Here is a 20,401-nt window from a genome sequence, read left to right on the forward strand (position 1 = left end):
TCATTATGGAACTCAGACCACACGTAGCAGGAATTTATTCAGAGCGCCCAAGCTAGCCACCCCAGCAGAGTGCGTTACGCGACTTAAAAGGGTAAGTCTGAATAGCAAATACTGAGAAGTGCGTAGGAAAAGCATGAATTCCTAAATTGGGATCGAGCCCTAAGTGAATAGGCTGTACTATCTAATTTGTTAAAATGTGTTTCCGCCCGGTCTCGAACCGGGGACCTTTCGCGTGTTAGGCGAACGTGATAACCGCTACACTACGGAAACTGCATGAGTAGGATACTAAGGGTGTGACTTTGGCTGGGTGGGTGGGTGGGTGGGTGGGGCATTTATCGCTCTCAGAACCAAATGAAGTCAGAAATGACTTAGTCCATTAACTAAGCAATAAGGCTTGAGATCCCGGGAATTATCGTGTGAATAACTCCTGAATAAGGGCTGATTCACCGTAGGGATGGTTTGGCTGAGCAGCCGGCTCTTGGAAGAGTCTTGGTGGTTCCAAACTTCTTCCTTTTAAGAATGATGGAAGCCACTGTGTTCTTGGGTACCTTCAATGCTGCAGAAATGTATCGGTACCCTTCCCCACGTCTGTGCCTCGACACAATCCTCTCTCGGAGCTCTAGGGACAATTCCTTCCACCTCATGGCTTAGTTTATGCTCTGACATGCACTGTCAACTGTGGAACCTTATATAGACAGACAGGTGTGTGCCTTTTCAAATCATGACCAATCCATTGAATTTACCACAGGTGGACTCCAATCAAGTTGTAGAAACATCTCAAGGATGATCAATGGAAACAGGATGGACCTGAGCTCAATTTCCAGCCTCATAGCAAAGGGTCTGAAAACGTATGTAAATAAGGTATTTTTTAAATCTTTTTTTATGAATTAAAAATGATATGTTATCGCTTTGTCATTATGGGGTATTGTGTGTAGATAGATTTTATTTGACTTAATCCGTTTTCAGAATAAGGCTGTAACGTAACAAAATGTGGAAAAAAGTAAGGGGTCTGAATACTTTCCGAATGCACTGTAGCTATGCAGGCTAGCTACTTTTCCTTTGCTAGCCAGCCAACTAAATCTATCACACAATCACATCAAGCAGCTGAAATGACAGAAAACTGTCTGCACTTTTGTTTGTTTTACCTAGGATTATATTGCCATTTCTTTGGATATATCCATTATAATGACCCTGATAAATGAATTTGCCTGGCTCAGAGAAGCTGTCATTCTGGTCACATTCATACACATCGCACGGTGGAGGTCACCAAAAAAACGGCAACATTGATCCACAGGTTGGAGAGGCAGACAGCAAGGTTTAGACAAACCTCAACTGTTTCAAACCATATGCTAGCCTAGGGGCATTGGGAAATATTGTCTAGACCAGTGATATTTAAAGTCGGGGTCGGGGGGACTGCAGTGGGGATATATATATTCATTATTTAGGAACAAAAAATTATGAGTACAGATTATTGTACGAGACAATATAGAAACGTTTTTGAGAAAGTTAATTAGAAAAAAAGTATTTGATTGGGTAATTGAAGGTTATTTGTTGATGTAAAAAAAAATGTAACGTACCGATTTTAAAGTTGTATTTGGGGTGGGATCACAAGAAATGATTGCAAAAAAATGGGGACCCCAGAAATTCTGGAGGAAAAAATGGTGTCCCTGCTGAAAAGGTTTGAATACCATTGGTCTAGACACATTTTTCCAGGGGAGATGAAGTTTATAAATTGACTGGCTGGGCCGTGGGACAGTGGATGCGCATTTATAAATCTAATGGAACCGCTAACAGGCACTACCCGCAGAATGCTGGGATGGTGGTGCTTCAACTCCCTGCTATTAACCAATTAGCATCCAGGATCCAAACAACCTGTTTTATAACATTGCATTGCCTCTGGTTATTGAAAGACATGTCTAAGACTGGTCTATTCATGTATTCTGCAGGCCTATGTATTTGTTTCGTTTTTTTTCAGTTATCACTATCTGCCTCTGGTTAATGAAAGACATGTCTAAGACTGGTCTATTCATGTATTCTGCAGGCCTATGTATTTGTTTCGTTTTTTTCAGTTATGACCCTGTTTCTGTCATCACTATCTGTTTTGTTAAAATTTGTTTCCGCCCGGTTTCGAACCGGGGACCTTTCGCGTGTGAGGCGAACGTGATAACCACTACACTACGGAAACTGCGAGAAAAAGAGTGGAAGTCATGGAAAATGTTAGGAATGCCCACAAGTCTACCGCCCATAATATCCCAAATAGAGTACCACAGTAGGAGTCATAATACCCATAAGAACTAGCGGTCGAACAGGGAAATGGTTCCAATCGTTTTTCCACCATTCATATTCCCCACAGGGGATTTTAAAAACTATTCAAAAAGGCCTGTGTTTCTTGTTGGCTTACCCTGGCATGGTAACCGTGTAATTCTCTCTAGGACAAGGTGACTTTTATAAAAAATGCTAATTAACTGCTAATGTGGCTATCATAAAGAACTACAAATGTATTATTTTAAGTGTTTCTAAAATCCCATATGGGAAAAATGAATGGTGGAAAAATGGTTGGAACCATTTCCCTGTTTGACCGCTAGGTTTTATGGGTATTATGACACCTCCACTGTGGGGCTTTCCCCAGTTTTATTTGACAATTTGTATCATGTTAAATATTAGCCACTATCGGGAGCCACTGTCAGTAACAGCCACATACATTTATTTTGGCATACTTTCATTCCGTTGACCTTTCTTTAATCTGTCACATCCTTGTGAATTGTTCCTGAGGGTTGCTAGCATTAGTGAATCATATTAAGCTAAAGTATTGCAATAATTTGGGACATGTAGCCTATTTGAATCATTATGGAACTCAGACCACACGTAGCAGGAATTTATTCAGAGCGCCCAAGCTAGCCACCCCAGCAGAGTGCGTTACGCGACTTAAAAGGGTAAGTCTGAATAGCAAATACTGAGAAGTGCGTAGGAAAAGCATGAATTCCTAAATTGGGATCGAGCCCTAAGTGAATAGGCTTACTGTCTAATTTGTTAAAATGTGTTTCCGCCCGGTCTCGAACCGGGGACCTTTCGCGTGTTAGGCGAACGTGATAACCACTACACTACGGAAACTGCGTGAGTAGGATACTAAGGGTGTGACTTTGGCTGGGTGGGTGGGTGGGTGGGGCATTTATCGCTCTCAGAACCAAATGAAGTCAGAAATGACTTAGTCCATTAACTAAGCAATCAGCCTTGAGATCCCGGGAATTATCGTGTGAATAACTCCTGAATAAGGGCTGATTCACCGTAGGGATGGTTTGGCTGAGCAGCCGGCTCTTGGAAGAGTCTTGGTGGTTCCAAACTTCTTCCTTTTAAGAATGATGGAAGCCACTGTGTTCTTGGGTACCTTCAATGCTGCAGAAATGTATCGGTACCCTTCCCCACGTCTGTGCCTCGACACAATCCTCTCTCGGAGCTCTAGGGACAATTCCTTCCACCTCATGGCTTAGTTTATGCTCTGACATGCACTGTCAACTGTGGAACCTTATATAGACAGACAGGTGTGTGCCTTTTCAAATCATGACCAATCCATTGAATTTACCACAGGTGGACTCCAATCAAGTTGTAGAAACATCTCAAGGATGATCAATGGAAACAGGATGGACCTGAGCTCAATTTCCAGCCTCATAGCAAAGGGTCTGAAAACGTATGTAAATAAGGTATTTTTTAAATCTTTTTTTATGAATTAAAAATGATATGTTATCGCTTTGTCATTATGGGGTATTGTGTGTAGATAGATTTTATTTGACTTAATCCGTTTTCAGAATAAGGCTGTAACGTAACAAAATGTGGAAAAAAGTAAGGGGTCTGAATACTTTCCGAATGCACTGTAGCTATGCAGGCTAGCTACTTTTCCTTTGCTAGCCAGCCAACTAAATCTATCACACAATCACATCAAGCAGCTGAAATGACAGAAAACTGTCTGCACTTTTGTTTGTTTTACCTAGGATTATATTGCCATTTCTTTGGATATATCCATTATAATGACCCTGATAAATGAATTTGCCTGGCTCAGAGAAGCTGTCATTCTGGTCACATTCATACACATCGCACGGTGGAGGTCATCAAAAAAACGGCAACATTGATCCACAGGTTGGAGAGGCAGACAGCAAGGTTTAGACAAACCTCAACTGTTTCAAACCATATGCTAGCCTAGGGGCATTGGGAAATATTGTCTAGACCAGTGATATTTAAAGTCGGGGTCGGGGGGACTGCAGTGGGGATATATATATTCATTATTTAGGAACAAAAAATTATGAGTACAGATTATTGTACGAGACAATATAGAAACGTTTTTGAGAAAGTTAATTAGAAAAAAAGTATTTGATTGGGTAATTGAAGGTTATTTGTTGATGTAAAAAAAAATGTAACGTACAGATTTTAAAGTTGTATTTGGGGTGGGATCACAAGAAATGATTGCAAAAAAATGGGGACCCCAGAAATTCTGGAGGAAAAAATGGTGTCCCTGCTGAAAAGGTTTGAATACCATTGGTCTAGACACATTTTTCCAGGGGAGATGAAGTTTATAAATTGACTGGCTGGGCCGTGGGACAGTGGATGCGCATTTATAAATCTAATGGAACCGCTAACAGGCACTACCCGCAGAATGCTGGGATGGTGGTGCTTCAACTCCCTGCTATTAACCAATTAGCATCCAGGATCCAAACAACCTGTTTTATAACATTGCATTGCCTCTGGTTATTGAAAGACATGTCTAAGACTGGTCTATTCATGTATTCTGCAGGCCTATGTATTTGTTTAGTTTTTTTTCAGTTATCACTATCTGCCTCTGGTTAATGAAAGACATGTCTAAGACTGGTCTATTCATGTATTCTGCAGGCCTATGTATTTGTTTCGTTTTTTCAGTTATGACCCTGTTTCTGTCATCACTATCTGTTTTGTTAAAATTTGTTTCCGCCCGGTTTCGAACCGGGGACCTTTCGCGTGTGAGGTGAACGTGATAACCACTACACTACGGAAACTGCGAGAGAAAGAGTGGAAGTCATGGAAAATGTTAGGAATGCCCACAAGTCTACCGCCCATAATATCCCAAATAGAGTACCACAGTAGGAGTCATAATACCCATAAGAACTAGCGGTCGAACAGGGAAATGGTTCCAATCGTTTTTCCACCATTCATATTCCCCACAGGGGATTTTAAAAACTATTCAAAAAGGCCTGTGTTTCTTGTTGGCTTACCCTGGCATGGTAACCGTGTAATTCTCTCTAGGACAAGGTGACTTTTATAAAAAATGCTAATTAACTGCTAATGTGGCTATCATAAAGAACTACAAATGTATTATTTTAAGTGTTTCTAAAATCCCATATGGGAAAAATGAATGGTGGAAAAATGGTTGGAACCATTTCCCTGTTTGACCGCTAGGTTTTATGGGTATTATGACACCTCCACTGTGGGGCTTTCCCCAGTTTTATTTGACAATTTGTATCATGTTAAATATTAGCCACTATCGGGAGCCACTGTCAGTAACAGCCACATACATTTATTTTGGCATACTTTCATTCCGTTGACCTTTCTTTAATCTGTCACATCCTTGTGAATTGTTCCTGAGGGTTGCTAGCATTAGTGAATCATATTAAGCTAAAGTATTGCAATAATTTGGGACATGTAGCCTATTTGAATCATTATGGAACTCAGACCACACGTAGCAGGAATTTATTCAGAGCGCCCAAGCTAGCCACCCCAGCAGAGTGCGTTACGCGACTTAAAAGGGTAAGTCTGAATAGCAAATACTGAGAAGTGCGTAGGAAAAGCATGAATTCCTAAATTGGGATCGAGCCCTAAGTGAATAGGCTTACTGTCTAATTTGTTAAAATGTGTTTCCGCCCGGTCTCGAACCGGGGACCTTTCGCGTGTTAGGCGAACGTGATAACCACTACACTACGGAAACTGCGTGAGTAGGATACTAAGGGTGTGACTTTGGCTGGGTGGGTGGGTGGGTGGGGCATTTATCGCTCTCAGAACCAAATGAAGTCAGAAATGACTTAGTCCATTAACTAAGCAATCAGCCTTGAGATCCCGGGAATTATCGTGTGAATAACTCCTGAATAAGGGCTGATTCACCGTAGGGATGGTTTGGCTGAGCAGCCGGCTCTTGGAAGAGTCTTGGTGGTTCCAAACTTCTTCCTTTTAAGAATGATGGAAGCCACTGTGTTCTTGGGTACCTTCAATGCTGCAGAAATGTATCGGTACCCTTCCCCACGTCTGTGCCTCGACACAATCCTCTCTCGGAGCTCTAGGGACAATTCCTTCCACCTCATGGCTTAGTTTATGCTCTGACATGCACTGTCAACTGTGGAACCTTATATAGACAGACAGGTGTGTGCCTTTTCAAATCATGACCAATCCATTGAATTTACCACAGGTGGACTCCAATCAAGTTGTAGAAACATCTCAAGGATGATCAATGGAAACAGGATGGACCTGAGCTCAATTTCCAGCCTCATAGCAAAGGGTCTGAAAACGTATGTAAATAAGGTATTTTTTAAATCTTTTTTTATGAATTAAAAATGATATGTTATCGCTTTGTCATTATGGGGTATTGTGTGTAGATAGATTTTATTTGACTTAATCCGTTTTCAGAATAAGGCTGTAACGTAACAAAATGTGGAAAAAAAGTAAGGGGTCTGAATACTTTCCGAATGCACTGTAGCTATGCAGACTAACTACTTTTCCTTTGCTAGCCAGCCAACTAAATCTATCACACAATCACATCAAGCAGCTGAAATGACAGAAAACTGTCTGCACTTTTGTTTGTTTTACCTAGGATTATATTGCCATTTCTTTGGATATATCCATTATAATGACCCTGATAAATGAATTTGCCTGGCTCAGAGAAGCTGTCATTCTGGTCACATTCATACACATCGCACGGTGTAGGTCATCAAAAAAACGGCAACATTGATCCACAGGTTGGAGAGGCAGACAGCAAGGTTTAGACAAACCTCAACTGTTTCAAACCATATGCTAGCCTAGGGGCATTGGGAAATATTGTCTAGACCAGTGATATTTAAAGTCGGGGTCGGGGGGACTGCAGTGGGGATATATATATTCATTATTTAGGAACAAAAAATTATGAGTACAGATTATTGTACGAGACAATATAGAAACGTTTTTGAGAAAGTTAATTAGAAAAAAAGTATTTGATTGGGTAATTGAAGGTTATTTGTTGATGTAAAAAAAAATGTAACGTACCGATTTTAAAGTTGTATTTGGGGTGGGATCACAAGAAATGATTGCAAAAAAATGGGGACCCCAGAAATTCTGGAGGAAAAAATGGTGTCCCTGCTGAAAAGGTTTGAATACCATTGGTCTAGACACATTTTTCCAGGGGAGATGAAGTTTATAAATTGACTGGCTGGGCCGTGGGACAGTGGATGCGCATTTATAAATCTAATGGAACCGCTAACAGGCACTACCCGCAGAATGCTGGGATGGTGGTGCTTCAACTCCCTGCTATTAACCAATTAGCATCCAGGATCCAAACAACCTGTTTTATAACATTGCCTCTGGTTATTGAAAGACATGTCTAAGACTGGTCTATTCATGTATTCTGTAGGCCTATGTATTTGTTTCGTTTTTTTTCAGTTATCACTATCTGCCTCTGGTTAATGAAAGACATGTCTAAGACTGGTCTATTCATGTATTCTGCAGGCCTATGTATTTGTTGCGTTTTTTTCAGTTATGACCCTGTTTCTGTCATCACTATCTGTTTTGTTAAAATTTGTTTCCGCCCGGTTTCGAACCGGGGACCTTTCGCGTGTGAGGCGAACGTGATAACCACTACACTACGGAAACTGCAGGAAAAAGAGTGGAAGTCATGGAAAATGTTAGGAATGCCCACAAGTCTACCGCCCATAATATCCCAAATAGAGTACCACAGTAGGAGTCATAATACCCATAAGAACTAGCGGTCGAACAGGGAAATGGTTCCAATCGTTTTTCCACCATTCATATTCCCCACAGGGGATTTGAAAAACTATTCAAAAAGGCCTGTGTTTCTTGTTGGCTTACCCTGGCATGGTAACCGTGTAATTCTCTCTAGGACAAGGTGACTTTTATAAAAAATGCTAATTAACTGCTAATGTGGCTATCATAAAGAACTACAAATGTATTATTTTAAGTGTTTCTAAAATCCCATATGGGAAAAATGAATGGTGGAAAAATGGTTGGAACCATTTCCCTGTTTGACCGCTAGGTTTTATGGGTATTATGACACCTCCACTGTGGGGCTTTCCCCAGTTTTATTTGACAATTTGTATCATGTTAAATATTAGCCACTATCGGGAGTCACTGTCAGTAACAGCCACATACATTTATTTTGGCATACTTTCATTCCTTTGACCTTTCTTTAATCTGTCACATCCTTGTGAATTGTTCCTGAGGGTTGCTAGCATTAGTGAATCATAATAAGCTAAAGTATTGCAAAAATTTGGGACATGTAGCCTATTTGAATCATTATGGAACTCAGACCACACGTAGCAGGAATTTATTCCGAGCGCCCAAGCTAGCCACCCCAGCAGAGTGCGTTACGCGACTTAAAAGGGTAAGTCTGAATAGCAAATACTGAGAAGTGCGTAGGAAAAGCATGAATTCCTAAATTGGGATCGAGCCCTAAGTTAATAGGCTTACTGTCTAATTTGTTAAAATGTGTTCCCACCCGGTCTCGAACCAGGGACCTTTCGCGTGTTAGGAGAACGTGATAACCAATACACTACGGAAACTGCATGAGTAGGATACTAAGGGTGTGACTTTGGCTGGGTGGGTGGGTGGGTGGGACATTTATCGCTCTCAGAACCAAATGTAGTCAGAAATGACTTAGTCCATTAACTAAGCAATAAGGCTTGAGATCCCGGGAATTATCGTGTGAATAACTCCTGAATAAGGGCTGATTCACCGTAGGGATGGTTTGGCTGAGCAGCCGGCTCTTGGAAGAGTCTTGGTGGTTCCAAACTTCTTCCTTTTAAGAATGATGGAAGCCACTGTGTTCTTGGGTACCTTCAATGCTGCAGAAATGTATCGGTACCCTTCCCCACGTCTGTGCCTCGACACAATCCTCTCTCAGAGCTCTAGGGACAATTCCTTCCACCTCATGGCTTAGTTTATGCTCTGACATGCACTGTCAACTGTGGAACCTTATATAGACAGACAGGTGTGTGCCTTTTCAAATCATGACCAATCCATTGAATTTACCACAGGTGGACTCCAATCAAGTTGTAGAAACATCTCAAGGATGATCAATGGAAACAGGATGGACCTGAGCTCAATTTCCAGCCTCATAGCAAAGGGTCTGAAAACGTATGTAAATAAGGTATTTTTTAAATCTTTTTTTATGAATTAAAAATGATATGTTATCGCTTTGTCATTATGGGGTATTGTGTGTAGATAGATTTTATTTGACTTAATCCGTTTTCAGAATAAGGCTGTAACGTAACAAAATGTGGGAAAAAAGTAAGGGGTCTGAATACTTTCCGAATGCACTGTAGCTATGCAGACTAACTACTTTTCCTTTGCTAGCCAGCCAACTAAATCTATCACACAATCACATCAAGCAGCTGAAATGACAGAAAACTGTCTGCACTTTTGTTTGTTTTACCTAGGATTATATTGCCATTTCTTTGGATATATCCATTATAATGACCCTGATAAATGAATTTGCCTGGCTCAGAGAAGCTGTCATTCTGGTCACATTCATACACATCGCACGGTGTAGGTCATCAAAAAAACGGCAACATTGATCCACAGGTTGGAGAGGCAGACAGCAAGGTTTAGACAAACCTCAACTGTTTCAAACCATATGCTAGCCTAGGGGCATTGGGAAATATTGTCTAGACCAGTGATATTTAAAGTCGGGGTCGGGGGGACTGCAGTGGGGATATATATATTCATTATTTAGGAACAAAAAATTATGAGTACAGATTATTGTACGAGACAATATAGAAACGTTTTTGAGAAAGTTAATTAGAAAAAAAGTATTTGATTGGGTAATTGAAGGTTATTTGTTGATGTAAAAAAAAATGTAACGTACCGATTTTAAAGTTGTATTTGGGGTGGGATCACAAGAAATGATTGCAAAAAAATGGGGACCCCAGAAATTCTGGAGGAAAAAATGGTGTCCCTGCTGAAAAGGTTTGAATACCATTGGTCTAGACACATTTTTCCAGGGGAGATGAAGTTTATAAATTGACTGGCTGGGCCGTGGGACAGTGGATGCGCATTTATAAATCTAATGGAACCGCTAACAGGCACTACCCGCAGAATGCTGGGATGGTGGTGCTTCAACTCCCTGCTATTAACCAATTAGCATCCAGGATCCAAACAACCTGTTTTATAACATTGCATTGCCTCTGGTTATTGAAAGACATGTCTAAGACTGGTCTATTCATGTATTCTGTAGGCCTATGTATTTGTTTCGTTTTTTTTCAGTTATCACTATCTGCCTCTGGTTAATGAAAGACATGTCTAAGACTGGTCTATTCATGTATTCTGCAGGCCTATGTATTTGTTGCGTTTTTTTCAGTTATGACCCTGTTTCTGTCATCACTATCTGTTTTGTTAAAATTTGTTTCCGCCCGGTTTCGAACCGGGGACCTTTCGCGTGTGAGGCGAACGTGATAACCACTACACTACGGAAACTGCAGGAAAAAGAGTGGAAGTCATGGAAAATGTTAGGAATGCCCACAAGTCTACCGCCCATAATATCCCAAATAGAGTACCACAGTAGGAGTCATAATACCCATAAGAACTAGCGGTCGAACAGGGAAATGGTTCCAATCGTTTTTCCACCATTCATATTCCCCACAGGGGATTTGAAAAACTATTCAAAAAGGCCTGTGTTTCTTGTTGGCTTACCCTGGCATGGTAACCGTGTAATTCTCTCTAGGACAAGGTGACTTTTATAAAAAATGCTAATTAACTGCTAATGTGGCTATCATAAAGAACTACAAATGTATTATTTTAAGTGTTTCTAAAATCCCATATGGGAAAAATGAATGGTGGAAAAATGGTTGGAACCATTTCCCTGTTTGACCGCTAGGTTTTATGGGTATTATGACACCTCCACTGTGGGGCTTTCCCCAGTTTTATTTGACAATTTGTATCATGTTAAATATTAGCCACTATCGGGAGCCACTGTCAGTAACAGCCACATACATTTATTTTGGCATACTTTCATTCCGTTGACCTTTCTTTAATCTGTCACATCCTTGTGAATTGTTCCTGAGGGTTGCTAGCATTAGTGAATCATAATAAGCTAAAGTATTGCAAAAATTTGGGACATGTAGCCTATTTGAATCATTATGGAACTCAGACCACACGTAGCAGGAATTTATTCCGAGCGCCCAAGCTAGCCACCCCAGCAGAGTGCGTTACGCGACTTAAAAGGGTAAGTCTGAATAGCAAATACTGAGAAGTGCGTAGGAAAAGCATGAATTCCTAAATTGGGATCGAGCCCTAAGTTAATAGGCTTACTGTCTAATTTGTTAAAATGTGTTCCCACCCGGTCTCGAACCAGGGACCTTTCGCGTGTTAGGAGAACGTGATAACCAATACACTACGGAAACTGCATGAGTAGGATACTAAGGGTGTGACTTTGGCTGGGTGGGTGGGTGGATGGGACATTTATCGCTCTCAGAACCAAATGTAGTCAGAAATGACTTAGTCCATTAACTAAGCAATAAGGCTTGAGATCCCGGGAATTATCGTGTGAATAACTCCTGAATAAGGGCTGATTCACCGTAGGGATGGTTTGGCTGAGCAGCCGGCTCTTGGAAGAGTCTTGGTGGTTCCAAACTTCTTCCTTTTAAGAATGATGGAAGCCACTGTGTTCTTGGGTACCTTCAATGCTGCAGAAATGTATCGGTACCCTTCCCCACGTCTGTGCCTCGACACAATCCTCTCTCAGAGCTCTAGGGACAATTCCTTCCACCTCATGGCTTAGTTTATGCTCTGACATGCACTGTCAACTGTGGAACCTTATATAGACAGACAGGTGTGTGCCTTTTCAAATCATGACCAATCCATTGAATTTACCACAGGTGGACTCCAATCAAGTTGTAGAAACATCTCAAGGATGATCAATGGAAACAGGATGGACCTGAGCTCAATTTCCAGCCTCATAGCAAAGGGTCTGAAAACGTATGTAAATAAGGTATTTTTTAAATCTTTTTTTATGAATTAAAAATGATATGTTATCGCTTTGTCATTATGGGGTATTGTGTGTAGATAGATTTTATTTGACTTAATCCGTTTTCAGAATAAGGCTGTAACGTAACAAAATGTGGGAAAAAAGTAAGGGGTCTGAATACTTTCCGAATGCACTGTAGCTATGCAGACTAACTACTTTTCCTTTGCTAGCCAGCCAACTAAATCTATCACACAATCACATCAAGCAGCTGAAATGACAGAAAACTGTCTGCACTTTTGTTTGTTTTACCTAGGATTATATTGCCATTTCTTTGGATATATCCATTATAATGACCCTGATAAATGAATTTGCCTGGCTCAGAGAAGCTGTCATTCTGGTCACATTCATACACATCGCACGGTGTAGGTCATCAAAAAAACGGCAACATTGATCCACAGGTTGGAGAGGCAGACAGCAAGGTTTAGACAAACCTCAACTGTTTCAAACCATATGCTAGCCTAGGGGCATTGGGAAATATTGTCTAGACCAGTGATATTTAAAGTCGGGGTCGGGGGGACTGCAGTGGGGATATATATATTCATTATTTAGGAACAAAAAATTATGAGTACAGATTATTGTACGAGACAATATAGAAACGTTTTTGAGAAAGTTAATTAGAAAAAAAGTATTTGATTGGGTAATTGAAGGTTATTTGTTGATGTAAAAAAAAATGTAACGTACCGATTTTAAAGTTGTATTTGGGGTGGGATCACAAGAAATTATTGCAAAAAAATGGGGACCCCAGAAATTCTGGAGGAAAAAATGGTGTCCCTGCTGAAAAGGTTTGAATACCATTGGTCTAGACACATTTTTCCAGGGGAGATGAAGTTTATAAATTGACTGGCTGGGCCGTGGGACAGTGGATGCGCATTTATAAATCTAATGGAACCGCTAACAGGCACTACCCGCAGAATGCTGGGATGGTGGTGCTTCAACTCCCTGCTATTAACCAATTAGCATCCAGGATCCAAACAACCTGTTTTATAACATTGCATTGCCTCTGGTTATTGAAAGACATGTCTAAGACTGGTCTATTCATGTATTCTGTAGGCCTATGTATTTGTTTCGTTTTTTTTCAGTTATCACTATCTGCCTCTGGTTAATGAAAGACATGTCTAAGACTGGTCTATTCATGTATTCTGCAGGCCTATGTATTTGTTGTGTTTTTTTCAGTTATGACCCTGTTTCTGTCATCACTATCTGTTTTGTTAAAATTTGTTTCCGCCCGGTTTCGAACCGGGGACCTTTCGCGTGTGAGGCGAACGTGATAACCACTACACTACGGAAACTGCAGGAAAAAGAGTGGAAGTCATGGAAAATGTTAGGAATGCCCACAAGTCTACCGCCCATAATATCCCAAATAGAGTACCACAGTAGGAGTCATAATACCCATAAGAACTAGCGGTCGAACAGGGAAATGGTTCCAATCGTTTTTCCACCATTCATATTCCCCACAGGGGATTTGAAAAACTATTCAAAAAGGCCTGTGTTTCTTGTTGGCTTACCCTGGCATGGTAACCGTGTAATTCTCTCTAGGACAAGGTGACTTTTATAAAAAATGCTAATTAACTGCTAATGTGGCTATCATAAAGAACTACAAATGTATTATTTTAAGTGTTTCTAAAATCCCATATGGGAAAAATGAATGGTGGAAAAATGGTTGGAACCATTTCCCTGTTTGACCGCTAGGTTTTATGGGTATTATGACAACTCCACTGTGGGGCTTTCCCCAGTTTTATTTGACAATTTGTATCATGTTAAATATTAGCCACTATCGTGACCCACTGTCAGTAACAGCCACATACATTTATTTTGGCATACTTTCATTCCGTTGACCTTTCTTTAATCTGTCACATCCTTGTGAATTGTTCCTGAGGGTTGCTAGCATTAGTGAATCATATTAAGCTAAAGTATTGCAATAATTTGGGACATGTAGCCTATTTGAATCATTATGGAACTCAGACCACACGTAGCAGGAATTTATTCAGAGCGCCCAAGCTAGCCACCCCAGCAGAGTGCGTTACGCGACTTAAAAGGGTAAGTCTGAATAGCAAATACTGAGAAGTACGTAGGAAAAGCATGAATTCCTAAATTGGGATCGAGCCCTAAGTGAATAGGCTTACTATCTAATTTGTTAAAATGTGTTTCCGCCCGGTCTCGAACCGGGGACCTTTCGCGTGTTAGGCGAACGTGATAACCACTACACTACGGAAACTGCATGAGTAGCATACTAAGGGTGTGACTTTGGCTGGGTGGGTGGGTGGGTGGGGCATTTATCGCTCTCAGAACCAAATGAAGTCAGAAATGACTTAGTCCATTAACTAAGCAATAAGGCTTGAGATCCCGGGAATTATCGTGTGAATAACTCCTGAATAAGGGCTGGATCACCGTAGGGATGGTTTGGCTGAGCAGCCGGCTCTTGGAAGAGTCTTGGTGGTTCCATACTTCTTCCTTTTAAGAATGATGGAAGCCACTGTGTTCTTGGGTACCTTCAATGCTGCAGAAATGTATCGGTACCCTTCCCCACGTCTGTGCCTCGACACAATCCTCTCTCGGAGCTCTAGGGACAATTCCTTCCACCTCATGGCTTAGTTTATGCTCTGACATGCACTGTCAACTGTGGAACCTTATATAGACAGACAGGTGTGTGCCTTTTCAAATCATGACCAATCCATTGAATTTACCACAGGTGGACTCCAATCAAGTTGTAGAAACATCTCAAGGATGATCAATGGAAACAGGATGGACCTGAGCTCAATTTCCAGCCTCATAGCAAAGGGTCTGAAAACGTATGTAAATAAGGTATTTTTTAAATCTTTTTTTATGAATTAAAAATGATATGTTATCGCTTTGTCATTATGGGGTATTGTGTGTAGATAGATTTTATTTGACTTAATCCGTTTTCAGAATAAGGCTGTAACGTAACAAAATGTGGGAAAAAAGTAAGGGGTCTGAATACTTTCCGAATGCACTGTAGCTATGCAGACTAACTACTTTTCCTTTGCTAGCCAGCCAACTAAATCTATCACACAATCACATCAAGCAGCTGAAATGACAGAAAACTGTCTGCACTTTTGTTTGTTTTACCTAGGATTATATTGCCATTTCTTTGGATATATCCATTATAATGACCCTGATAAATGAATTTGCCTGGCTCAGAGAACCTGTCATTCTGGTCACATTCATACACATCGCACGGTGTAGGTCATCAAAAAAACGGCAACATTGATCCACAGGTTGGAGAGGCAGACAGCAAGGTTTAGACAAACCTCAACTGTTTCAAACCATATGCTAGCCTAGGGGCATTGGGAAATATTGTCTAGACCAGTGATATTTAAAGTCGGGGTCGGGGGGACTGCAGTGGGGATATATATATTCATTATTTAGGAACAAAAAATTATGAGTACAGATTATTGTACGAGACAATATAGAAACGTTTTTGAGAAAGTTAATTAGAAAAAAAGTATTTGATTGGGTAATTGAAGGTTATTTGTTGATGTAAAAAAAAATGTAACGTACCGATTTTAAAGTTGTATTTGGGGTGGGATCACAAGAAATGATTGCAAAAAAATGGGGACCCCAGAAATTCTGGAGGAAAAAATGGTGTCCCTGCTGAAAAGGTTTGAATACCATTGGTCTAGACACATTTTTCCAGGGGAGATGAAGTTTATAAATTGACTGGCTGGGCCGTGGGACAGTGGATGCGCATTTATAAATCTAATGGAACCGCTAACAGGCACTACCCGCAGAATGCTGGGATGGTGGTGCTTCAACTCCCTGCTATTAACCAATTAGCATCCAGGATCCAAACAACCTGTTTTATAACATTGCATTGCCTCTGGTTATTGAAAGACATGTCTAAGACTGGTCTATTCATGTATTCTGTAGGCCTATGTATTTGTTTCGTTTTTTTTCAGTTATCACTATCTGCCTCTGGTTAATGAAAGACATGTCTAAGACTGGTCTATTCATGTATTCTGCAGGCCTATGTATTTGTTGCGTTTTTTTCAGTTATGACCCTGTTTCTGTCATCACTATCTGTTTTGTTAAAATTTGTTTCCGCCCGGTTTCGAACCAGGGACCTTTCGCGTGTGAGGCGAACGTGATAACCACTACACTACGGAAACTGCAGGAAAAAGAGTGGAAGTCATGGAAAATGTTAGGAATGCCCACAAGTCTACCGCCCATAATATCCCAAATAGAGTACCACAGTAGGAGTCATAATACCCATAAGAACTAGCGGTCGAACAGGGAAATGGTTCCAATCGTTTTTCCACCATTCATATTCCCCACAGGGGATTTGAAAAACTATTCAAAAAGGCCTGTGTTTCTTGTTGGCTTACCCTGGCATGGTAACCGTGTAATTCTCTCTAGGACAAGGTGACTTTTATAAAAAATGCTAATTAACTGCTAATGTGGCTATCATAAAGAACTACAAATGTATTATTTTAAGTGTTTCTAAAATCCCATATGGGAAAAATGAATGGTGGAAAAATGGTTGGAACCATTTCCCTGTTTGACCGCTAGGTTTTATGGGTATTATGACACCTCCACTGTGGGGCTTTCCCCAGTTTTATTTGACAATTTGTATCATGTTAAATATTAGCCACTATCGGGAGCCACTGTCAGTAACAGCCACATACATTTATTTTGGCATACTTTCATTCCTTTGACCTTTCTTTAATCTGTCACATCCTTGTGAATTGTTCCTGAGGGTTGCTAGCATTAGTGAATCATAATAAGCTAAAGTATTGCAAAAATTTGGGACATGTAGCCTATTTGAATCATTATGGAACTCAGACCACACGTAGCAGGAATTTATTCCGAGCGCCCAAGCTAGCCACCCCAGCAGAGTGCGTTACGCGACTTAAAAGGGTAAGTCTGAATAGCAAATACTGAGAAGTGCGTAGGAAAAGCATGAATTCCTAAATTGGGATCGAGCCCTAAGTTAATAGGCTTACTGTCTAATTTGTTAAAATGTGTTCCCACCCGGTCTCGAACCAGGGACCTTTCGCGTGTTAGGAGAACGTGATAACCAATACACTACGGAAACTGCATGAGTAGGATACTAAGGGTGTGACTTTGGCTGGGTGGGTGGGTGGATGGGACATTTATCGCTCTCAGAACCAAATGTAGTCAGAAATGACTTAGTCCATTAACTAAGCAATAAGGCTTGAGATCCCGGGAATTATCGTGTGAATAACTCCTGAATAAGGGCTGATTCACCGTAGGGATGGTTTGGCTGAGCAGCCGGCTCTTGGAAGAGTCTTGGTGGTTCCAAACTTCTTCCTTTTAAGAATGATGGAAGCCACTGTGTTCTTGGGTACCTTCAATGCTGCAGAAATGTATCGGTACCCTTCCCCACGTCTGTGCCTCGACACAATCCTCTCTCAGAGCTCTAGGGACAATTCCTTCCACCTCATGGCTTAGTTTATGCTCTGACATGCACTGTCAACTGTGGAACCTTATATAGACAGACAGGTGTGTGCCTTTTCAAATCATGACCAATCCATTGAATTTACCACAGGTGGACTCCAATCAAGTTGTAGAAACATCTCAAGGATGATCAATGGAAACAGGATGGACCTGAGCTCAATTTCCAGCCTCATAGCAAAGGGTCTGAAAACGTATGTAAATAAGGTATTTTTTAAATCTTTTTTTATGAATTAAAAATGATATGTTATCGCTTTGTCATTATGGGGTATTGTGTGTAGATAGATTTTATTTGACTTAATCCGTTTTCAGAATAAGGCTGTAACGTAACAAAATGTGGGAAAAAAGTAAGGGGTCTGAATACTTTCCGAATGCACTGTAGCTATGCAGACTAACTACTTTTCCTTTGCTAGCCAGCCAACTAAATCTATCACACAATCACATCAAGCAGCTGAAATGACAGAAAACTGTCTGCACTTTTGTTTGTTTTACCTAGGATTATATTGCCATTTCTTTGGATATATCCATTATAATGACCCTGATAAATGAATTTGCCTGGCTCAGAGAAGCTGTCATTCTGGTCACATTCATACACATCGCACGGTGTAGGTCATCAAAAAAACGGCAACATTGATCCACAGGTTGGAGAGGCAGACAGCAAGGTTTAGACAAACCTCAACTGTTTCAAACCATATGCTAGCCTAGGGGCATTGGGAAATATTGTCTAGACCAGTGATATTTAAAGTCGGGGTCGGGGGGACTGCAGTGGGGATATATATATTCATTATTTAGGAACAAAAAATTATGAGTACAGATTATTGTACGAGACAATATAGAAACGTTTTTGAGAAAGTTAATTAGAAAAAAAGTATTTGATTGGGTAATTGAAGGTTATTTGTTGATGTAAAAAAAAATGTAACGTACCGATTTTAAAGTTGTATTTGGGGTGGGATCACAAGAAATGATTGCAAAAAAATGGGGACCCCAGAAATTCTGGAGGAAAAAATGGTGTCCCTGCTGAAAAGGTTTGAATACCATTGGTCTAGACACATTTTTCCAGGGGAGATGAAGTTTATAAATTGACTGGCTGGGCCGTGGGACAGTGGATGCGCATTTATAAATCTAATGGAACCGCTAACAGGCACTACCCGCAGAATGCTGGGATGGTGGTGCTTCAACTCCCTGCTATTAACCAATTAGCATCCAGGATCCAAACAACCTGTTTTATAACATTGCATTGCCTCTGGTTATTGAAAGACATGTCTAAGACTGGTCTATTCATGTATTCTGTAGGCCTATGTATTTGTTTCGTTTTTTTTCAGTTATCACTATCTGCCTCTGGTTAATGAAAGACATGTCTAAGACTGGTCTATTCATGTATTCTGCAGGCCTATGTATTTGTTGCGTTTTTTTCAGTTATGACCCTGTTTCTGTCATCACTATCTGTTTTGTTAAAATTTGTTTCCGCCCGGTTTCGAACCGGGGACCTTTCGCGTGTGAGGCGAACGTGATAACCACTACACTACGGAAACTGCAGGAAAAAGAGTGGAAGTCATGGAAAATGTTAGGAATGCCCACAAGTCTACCGCCCATAATATCCCAAATAGAGTACCACAGTAGGAGTCATAATACCCATAAGAACTAGCGGTCGAACAGGGAAATGGTTCCAATCGTTTTTCCACCATTCATATTCCCCACAGGGGATTTTAAAAACTATTCAAAAAGGCCTGTGTTTCTTGTTGGCTTACCCTGGCATGGTAACCGTGTAATTCTCTCTAGGACAAGGTGACTTTTATAAAAAATGCTAATTAACTGCTAATGTGGCTATCATAAAGAACTACAAATGTATTATTTTAATTGTTTCTAAAATCCCATATGTGAAAAATTAATGGTGGAAAAATGGTTGGAACCATTTCCCTGTTTGACCGCTAGTTTTTATGAGTATTATGACACCTCCACTGTGGGGCTTTTCCCAGTTTTATTTGACAATTTGTATCATGTTAAATATTAGCCACTATCGGGAGCCACTGTCAGTAACAGCCACATACATTTATTTTGGCATACTTTCATTCCGTTGACCTTTCTTTAATCTGTCACATCCTTGTGAATTGTTCCTGAGGGTTGCTAGCATTAGTGAATCATATTAAGCTAAAGTATTGCAATAATTTGGGACATGTAGCCTATTTGAATCATTATGGAACTCAGACCACACGTAGCAGGAATTTATTCAGAGCGCCCAAGCTAGCCACCCCAGCAGAGTGCGTTACGCGACTTAAAAGGGTAAGTCTGAATAGCAAATACTGAGAAGTGCGTAGGAAAAGCATGAAATCCTAAATTGGGATCGAGCCCTAAGTGAATTGGTTTACTGTCTAATTTGTTAAAATGTGCTTCCGCCCGGTCTCGAACCGGGGACCTTTCGCGTGTTAGGCGAACGTGATAACCGTTACACTAGGGAAACTGCGTGAGTAGGATACTAAGGGTGTGACTTTGGCTGGGTGGGTGGGTGGGTGGGGCATTTATCGCTCTCAGAACCAAATGAAGTCAGAAATGACTTAGTCCATTAACTAAGCAATAAGGCTTGAGATCCCGGTAATTATCGTGTGAATAACTCCTGAATAAGGGCTGATTCACCGTAGGGATGGTTTGGCTGAGCAGCCGGCTCTTGGAAGAGTCTTGGTGGTTCCAAACGTCTTCCTTTTAAGAATGATGGAAGCCACTGTGTTCTTG

The 20,401-nt window shown here is 40.7% G+C and overlaps 11 non-coding genes across 11 annotated transcripts; all 11 read right to left on the reverse strand.

Moving 5' to 3' along the window:
- Positions 1 to 197: 197 nt before the first annotated feature.
- On the reverse strand, positions 198 to 270 carry trnav-aac (transfer RNA valine (anticodon AAC)). The gene has a single exon. It is a non-coding gene; the product is annotated as a tRNA-Val (tRNA).
- A 1,842-nt stretch (positions 271 to 2,112) lies between these two features.
- On the reverse strand, positions 2,113 to 2,185 carry trnav-cac (transfer RNA valine (anticodon CAC)). Its single transcript has one exon. It is a non-coding gene; the product is annotated as a tRNA-Val (tRNA).
- Positions 2,186 to 3,038: 853 nt separating this feature from the next.
- Positions 3,039 to 3,111, reverse strand: trnav-aac (transfer RNA valine (anticodon AAC)). The gene has a single exon. It is a non-coding gene; the product is annotated as a tRNA-Val (tRNA).
- Positions 3,112 to 4,948: 1,837 nt separating this feature from the next.
- trnav-cac (transfer RNA valine (anticodon CAC)) lies at positions 4,949 to 5,021 on the reverse strand. Its single transcript has one exon. It is a non-coding gene; the product is annotated as a tRNA-Val (tRNA).
- Positions 5,022 to 5,874: 853 nt separating this feature from the next.
- trnav-aac (transfer RNA valine (anticodon AAC)) lies at positions 5,875 to 5,947 on the reverse strand. Its single transcript has one exon. It is a non-coding gene; the product is annotated as a tRNA-Val (tRNA).
- A 1,834-nt stretch (positions 5,948 to 7,781) lies between these two features.
- trnav-cac (transfer RNA valine (anticodon CAC)) lies at positions 7,782 to 7,854 on the reverse strand. Its single transcript has one exon. It is a non-coding gene; the product is annotated as a tRNA-Val (tRNA).
- Positions 7,855 to 10,619: 2,765 nt separating this feature from the next.
- trnav-cac (transfer RNA valine (anticodon CAC)) lies at positions 10,620 to 10,692 on the reverse strand. The gene has a single exon. It is a non-coding gene; the product is annotated as a tRNA-Val (tRNA).
- Positions 10,693 to 13,457: 2,765 nt separating this feature from the next.
- trnav-cac (transfer RNA valine (anticodon CAC)) lies at positions 13,458 to 13,530 on the reverse strand. Its single transcript has one exon. It is a non-coding gene; the product is annotated as a tRNA-Val (tRNA).
- Positions 13,531 to 14,383: 853 nt separating this feature from the next.
- Positions 14,384 to 14,456, reverse strand: trnav-aac (transfer RNA valine (anticodon AAC)). The gene has a single exon. It is a non-coding gene; the product is annotated as a tRNA-Val (tRNA).
- A 1,839-nt stretch (positions 14,457 to 16,295) lies between these two features.
- On the reverse strand, positions 16,296 to 16,368 carry trnav-cac (transfer RNA valine (anticodon CAC)). Its single transcript has one exon. It is a non-coding gene; the product is annotated as a tRNA-Val (tRNA).
- Positions 16,369 to 19,133: 2,765 nt separating this feature from the next.
- trnav-cac (transfer RNA valine (anticodon CAC)) lies at positions 19,134 to 19,206 on the reverse strand. The gene has a single exon. It is a non-coding gene; the product is annotated as a tRNA-Val (tRNA).
- Between the last annotated feature and the right edge of the window lie 1,195 nt (positions 19,207 to 20,401).

This window comes from Salmo salar, chromosome 14, assembly GCF_965601325.2.
Source record: "Salmo salar chromosome 14, fSalSal1, whole genome shotgun sequence".
Classification (NCBI taxonomy): domain Eukaryota; kingdom Metazoa; phylum Chordata; class Actinopteri; order Salmoniformes; family Salmonidae; genus Salmo; species Salmo salar.